Source organism: Nelumbo lutea, chromosome 1 (assembly GCF_056320005.1).
Source record: "Nelumbo lutea isolate HS-2025 chromosome 1, American lotus-T2T, whole genome shotgun sequence".
In the NCBI taxonomy this organism is placed as follows: domain Eukaryota; kingdom Viridiplantae; phylum Streptophyta; class Magnoliopsida; order Proteales; family Nelumbonaceae; genus Nelumbo; species Nelumbo lutea.
Genome location: NC_142684.1, coordinates 58,484,603 through 58,491,745, shown reverse-complemented (window position 1 = coordinate 58,491,745; position 7,143 = coordinate 58,484,603). Strand labels below are relative to the sequence as shown.

General features: G+C 35.7%; 1 long non-coding RNA gene across 1 annotated transcript; it reads right to left on the bottom strand.

The window, feature by feature from the left end:
• Positions 1–3,663: 3,663 nt before the first annotated feature.
• LOC148874724 (uncharacterized) lies at positions 3,664–4,243 on the bottom strand. Its single transcript, XR_016102117.1, has 2 exons — positions 4,063–4,243; positions 3,664–3,858 (listed from the first exon to the last, which is right to left on the bottom strand). It is a non-coding gene; the product is annotated as an uncharacterized LOC148874724 (long non-coding RNA).
• Between the last annotated feature and the right edge of the window lie 2,900 nt (positions 4,244–7,143).

Genomic DNA, 7,143 nt, shown 5'->3' with positions numbered 1-7,143 from the left:
GATAAAAAGCACAAATGGGCTTTAGTATTTGGGCGACAAACATTTTCTGTTGGTATGAGCACCACACAGAGAAGTGAAAGCATGAATAGTTTTCTTAAAAAATATCTCAACATTAAGCATGATTTATCAAGATTCCTTCAGCATTTTGAGAGAGTAGCTGCTGATAGGCGATATGAAGAGTTAAAAGCTGAATTTGTAGCAACACAAAGCATCTCGGCCTTGATTGCAAAAGTGGATATATTTAATTATGTTTCTCGTATATATACTCCACCTATTTTTTTCTTGTTTTACAATGAAGTAATGCAACAACTCAATTGTAGTATTGAGGAAGATTATGTTGTATGTAGAACATCAACTAAGTATGTTGTCAGTGTATCTGGAAAAAGTCGTTGGCACACGGTCACTTTTGACTCAGTAGATGATTTGGTCAATTGTAGTTGTAAAAATTGAATATATGGGGACATGCGTTGAAAGTACTTGATTTTAAACACATTAAAATGATTCCCTCATGCTATATACTAAAAAGATGGACTATTGATGCAAAGGTAAAAACTATTGAAACATCTCATGATTCTATTACATGTGTTGATCAAAGCATAGAAAGAGCAATGTATCAGAAAGTGATGAATTGTTTGCATTCCCAAATAGCAAATAGAGTTGCACATTCTAAGAATGCTTACAAGGTTGTTATGGAGACTGCAAAAAAGCTTTTAAAAGAAGTGACGGAATGTTTGAAACATACAATATTTGACCAATCATCTATTTCACTAGAGGGCATGGAGGTTGAAATTAATGACAATAGTAGCTCTCCTTCCTTACATGTTGATAAAATATGTGGGAATGTTGATGGCAAAAATGTCAATTTTGCTGAAGAAGGGACATCTACAATATTGAAAGGAATTAAACACAAGACCAATGTGCGTTCTTCTAAGAGGCCAAAAGTAGCTCACTCGTGATTCATACAAACTTATTTTTTCTTGCTTATTTAATTTAATTATTCTTATGTGTTTTTCATATTTATATATCTTAAACATATTCTATTTTTATAACTAAAAGTATTTATTATATTATTTTATGCATTTGCCCTAGCCACAAAACATTTTTACATATGGACACACAAACTCCTTTGCTAATGATCCTAATATGTCTTAGTGGCTAATATACATGTTTTAAGAAATGCAATAATAGTTTTTCTTTCTTTTCTATGGTTTTACTATTTTTTTAATTGTCTTCATATAGGCACAGATATCTGCTACTGCTTTCAAAGAATTCCCTACCAGTGCCTCTTATATGAGTCAGGTAATTTCCTAAATCAAATGAACTATATTTTGAATATATTCTCAAACATACTTTAAATGATATATACATTTTGTAGGGATCATTAGGGATTGGAGTATCCCACCAAACAATGGCTTGCAACAATTCAGAAGATGTTGAGGAAAATAATGACTGATAACCTAGGTGAAAACTCGTATCAATTCATGATATCTAGTCTAGATAAAAAATGGAAAAAGTGTTTCCTCTAGATAAGTTATCTATGTCATTTAAATTTTAAACCTTAATAATTAAGTCTTAGATCTTTTTGTTGTATTTGAATGCAGGAATTGAAGGGCAAAGAGATAAAGGAATACAAGAGATACTTGGACAATTCTTTTCTATTAAATCTGATTGCATATAATTGTACAAAAGCCTTGCAATTCTGTTTTGGAAGCATGGCTATGATTTTTTATATAGTTTCTTTCTATACATGCTAAGAACATATTTTATAGTTTCTTTTATTGGTAATTTTTTATAGTTTCTTCCTCAATACTATATAACAAGAAGAAAAAAAAATCATATGAACACAACAAGAAGAAAAAAAAACTTCAAATAATTTGATGTTCCAAATATAACTTAGCCATATCTTTACATAACTAATAATGCTCATGATGAAGTCTATTGTTTTAACCCTACTATCAATAAAATAGCAATACTATAATAAGTATAATATTGCATTTGACATGTTATTAATTCCAATCTATCCTCCAAGAAGAAAACTTGCTTCTCAAGCCATTCCATACTATTATTCTCTTATAGTGATACTTGCTCTTCGAACTACTTCAAAACTTTGCATTTTGCATCCAACCATCTTCCAAGCAGTAAATTTGTCTATCCACTTGATGCATATGCTAATTCAAACATGTCTTGAAAATTGTATAAGATGCACCAATCAAAAATTACATGTTCTACTATTGATACAAAAAGCAAAAACATTAAAATTAGGTATGAGGTAGAATGCAATTAGCACGAAAATGAAAAACATATTGAGGAGATTTTTTACTATTGTTGGTAGCAAATAAAGTTAAGAAAAGAAAAACATATTGTATGTTCTTGTAATATATTCCTATAAGAGTTAAGAAAAGAAAATAAATTCAAGAAAAAACTGCAAGGACAAATTTTCAACATCTTAATATTGTTGGTAGCAAATAAAGTTCACAAAGAAACAAGTTGATTCTACATATAAAAAAAAACAAAAAGTTGCAGAAACCACAATCTAGGCTAATCATTCTCACTAGTCATCCCAATCAATTGTTTAAATTGTTTTGTTCTATCTATGGACATGTTTTGAAGTTGTTTATACTTGAGCATTTAACCAAACAGTGTTAGCTCTTGGAAATGGATTCCATGTATTGTACTAGTTGGTTGGACCATATAACCTACAACTAAGTACTCATTGATTTTAGAATTTATTTTTTTATTAGTCACCATAAAATTTTCTCATTTTACAACTTATTTTTTCTTGTTCGTCATTCTAATGATTTGAAGGTTTCTTTGTCTTTGAACAAGACAAAGCTCAAGCTAAGCTTTTTCTTTTACCTTTCCCCTTGCGGCATGTTTTTTTTAACCCAAAGAAACAAACATAACCCTTTTTTATGATTAACCAAGTTGCAAGGGGAAAATGTTGTACATAGAAAAAAGTTACAAAGAGCAAAGATTTGTACTAGTTACTTTTAACTAATAAGTTTTAATCTATACTACTAATAAAAGAATGAATAGCCTCATTTTTTTTTTACTTTTCATTAGACATTTTTACCCTTTATCTAAGCAACATACAATGGGCATAAAAAAGGGCGTATATGTCCTTTACTCTCACTCCAAAAACTGTCCACTTATAACAGTTAAGAAACTGCTCACTTATAACTATTTAAAAATTGTCCACTTATAACAGTTAAGAAACTGCTCACTTATAACTATTTAAAAACTGTCCACTTATAACGGTTAAGTAACTGCCCACTTATAACTATTCAAAAACTGTCCATGAATTGTAAATAGTTTTGTCCTGGAGGTAATGTCACGTGCAAATGCACATACATGTTTACTAGTAATTAACAAAAGCATGATTATTAGTGATGAGGACCATTGTAGATGATTCCAGACCAAGCTAGTTAATAAGTATGTTAAATCCAGTCTTACCAAGCTGTTGAACAACATAACGCCCAAGAAACCCAATAACACCAAATACAATTGCAAAAATGCCGCTTTCCAAATTGAATAAATATTTCAACTTAGACAGCAAAATTGCAAATGGACCAAAATGAAAGTTTCTTCTTTGATAGGTAAATGAATGTTTATTCTTTTTGACACTTACTCTTGTAGTCTAATGTCTAAACAAGTCCAAATGCATTAACAGTGATCAAACAGAGCAAACCATCTTTATAGGACTCTTCCAACCAAACTAAAAGGGATTACATCACTAAATTTCAACTAAAAGAAAAAAAAAAAGTGGTAAAGAACATACGTCATAGATGATCTCCCACCAGTACCTTTGCAACAAGATGGGGAGGGTCGATCCATACCGTGAATTATCAGTAACATAATCTGCACTCCCAATCAATATATCATGGTTTGAACTTATGGTTACATAGATAAAATACCACAAAAATCCAACAAAACCATTCTAGAAAATCAAGAATTTGCGTTTTGTTTGAAATCCCGTGTTGTTTATGCAAATCCCTAAAGAAATGTAAGTGGGAGATAAATTGAAACCATAAAGCATATATAGCGATGATAGACTATAGTCACCTGAGTTTGGATGAATGGATTTCTTAAGACGAAATCGCAGGTGAGGGCTTCAAGAACTGCTGCCCTAACCAAGTTGAGTGCCTGCCCCAACCAACAATTGCAACAGCTGAAGGTACAGAGGTGGGAGAACCCTAAACGGCAGAAGGTTGGAGAGAAAGGCACTGGGATGGGTTTTCCTTTTTTATTGGAGAGAAAGACATTGGGATAGGTTTTCCTTTTTTGTTGTTTATTTATTTTTAATTATTTTAATACAAATAATAAAATAATAGGTAATTCCTAAACAGCACAAAAACGTTAAGATGGAAGGAGCATTAGGTGGAATAGGTGTCACACAGCTATTAGGTGCTCACTCATAGTGCTTACCTACGTGCCTACTACATCCAGACCCATTTTAGTGTTGGTTTGTATTTGGTCTAACTACCTTGTTAAATAAACCGGTCTAGTCCAGTTGGATTAATTAAAATTAATTAAAGTTTATCAATAAACTATTAATTTTTAAAATAATTAATGATCATTAATTTATTAAATATAAATATTAATTAAGTAATTACTCTTATTAATAAATTATAGTTAACAAACTATTAATAATTGGTATTAATAAATAATAATTGCTTATATTAATGTTACAAAATTAATAGTTATAGTATTATTAATAAATTTTAGAAATAAATTAAAAATGAGTAATTATTTATTAATAATATACATTTCTATAAAATTACCAAAATAATTATCGTTATTTATATTAGTAAAAATAAGTAATTAATGACTAATCTATTACTATATATTAAAACAATACTAGTCGTGTGAGATGGCCTCTCCTTTCTCCCCTTCCCCAATTGAGGCTTCTCCTTAGTTGCCTCTCTCTCTCTCTCTCTCTCTCTCTCTCTCTATCTATCTATCTTCTCTGTCTCTCTCATGCCATTCCTAGCTCCTCCGATTTGCCACCTCAACAAACCCTCTCTCCTCTCTTTTCTCATTGCCAACTCCTTATCCTGTCGTTCTCTTATTTTAGTTTTGTTATTAGAATAGAATTTTAATCAATTATGTTTCCATTATGGATTGGGTTTCCATTATTTCGACTTAGTTTCCATTTCATTATAGATTTGTTTGAGATTCCATTTCATTATAGATTTGTTTGAGAAGTCTTTAATGCTTTTTTCTTCCGGATGCAAAGTAGAATTTGCCATCAACATCGATGTCAGGGAGGCTCTCTCCAATGTACTTAATTGACACAAAGAGACGCTACTTATTATTTCATCATGGGACTCATTACATTTATAGTAAAGACATCTCATCTTCCACACTAACTTTGCCATATTTCCAAAGAAAGCTAATAGACATGTTCAAGGTGGTGTCATTGAAGCCAAGGGAGATCAAAGAGATGAAGCTGGTTTTGTGAAGAATGGAGGGGTAGGGGTTTCAAGCTGGCATGGAGATGTGGGAGAGAAGCCAGGGAAGATCGCTTTGATCTTCTTTGGGAGAGAATCAAGGAGCCTATCCTGCTCTCCCTGTCACCCAAGTTGAGTAATCCAAAGGGTCTAGAAGCATCAATGGAGTTCTTATGCAAGGCACTAAAGCCTGTCATGGTGGGTGGGTCAAAACTCTAGTGTTGTTGCAATTGTTGGGTTAATAGTTGTTACAATTGGTGCATGTAACTAGAGGGTATTGTTGCAAATAAAAGGATGGGGAAGGATGCTCCCAATGCTGCTAATTTTCTAGAGGTTGACTTCCACAAAGTTGAGGCTTTTAAGTAGGGGTGAGCATGGGTTGGTTTGGTTTGGTTCCATGATAGAACCTAGAACCTACCCTGTGAAGGTCAGTTCAAGGGTTGGTTCTAGTCTTGGCAGTTCTAGGGTCAGTTCCGAGGTCTACCTATGGAATCTGATGAAGGATGATTTGGCCCGACATCGTAGCCCGGGTACACGTGGGCGTGACCTTGTTCAAACGATGACTCAGCGTGACAGCACAGCAGGCGTAGCCTCAACTCGGAGGGAGGGTCCCACCGAGTTCAACCCAGCAAGTCGGCAGGATAGACTACTCGTCGGGAGCCGTCTGGCTTGCACCTCCTCCCCGGGGCTAAAGCACCCCGAGCTGCCCCCGAGCTCGGGGTCCCCTGACCTTTTCTAATACCCGAGCTCCTCCTAGTGGACCTCAAGCCACTCCCAGACAAGAACACATCGATTCGCTTATAAATACCCCAAGGTGAAGACACCTTGGGTCAGATAGCTCGATTTAGCTTGCCACGGGCAGCTCGCCACTTACGAGATAGCCCGGCATAGGGTAACTCATGGAAGGGGAGTTTAGCATACCGCAGGGAGACCTCCTGCGGGACTATCGTACCCGACAAATCTGGGGACAACAGCCATATCTCTCGTCAGACAGCATTGTGCCTGCCACCTTAGAGGGTGCCTTACACCTGACAGGTGCGTACCCTGCAATGACAGCCCCGCGCGTGTCACCTCAGCCCTACCTACAATGGCTACGGCAGACTGACAGTGGTGGTTATACCTACCCTGTCAGAGGCCAGTGGGCCTAAGGCAACGGAATTCTGTTTTAAGGAGCCTATTCTCAAAGAACGAGGTATCATCTTCTACACGCACGCTATCTGCACTCTTAGCCTCCGTCTTCTCCTTGCTTCTCCTACAGAGTACTAACTTAAGCATTGGAGTGTTCCCGTCGGGTATCCCCCTAGGGATTCTTCTTCTTCTCCATCTCAGGTATCTTCCAGGAGCCACGTGAGTGCCATCTAGGAGTGATTAGATTACGCTACATCATTTGGCATCGTCTGTGGGAAACGCTTCGAAAAGCCTTTCTCTAAACCTTCACAGCTCTTTCTTCCTTGAAAACCCAACACTCATGACTTCCTCAAGCAATATCGAACGAAAAACGAAGATGGATAACTCTAGGGAACAGCCCCAGCTTCCTACTGTATGCATCGGACAGATCATCGTCCCCTCTCAGCAGATGGGATCCCTAGTTTGAATGTGCCTCTTACAAGGGCACCCGTCGTTGCTCCACTCCCTACTATAGTTAGAGCAACCTTCACCAAACCCTTGGTTGTGCCCCCAGTGGCCAACCCGA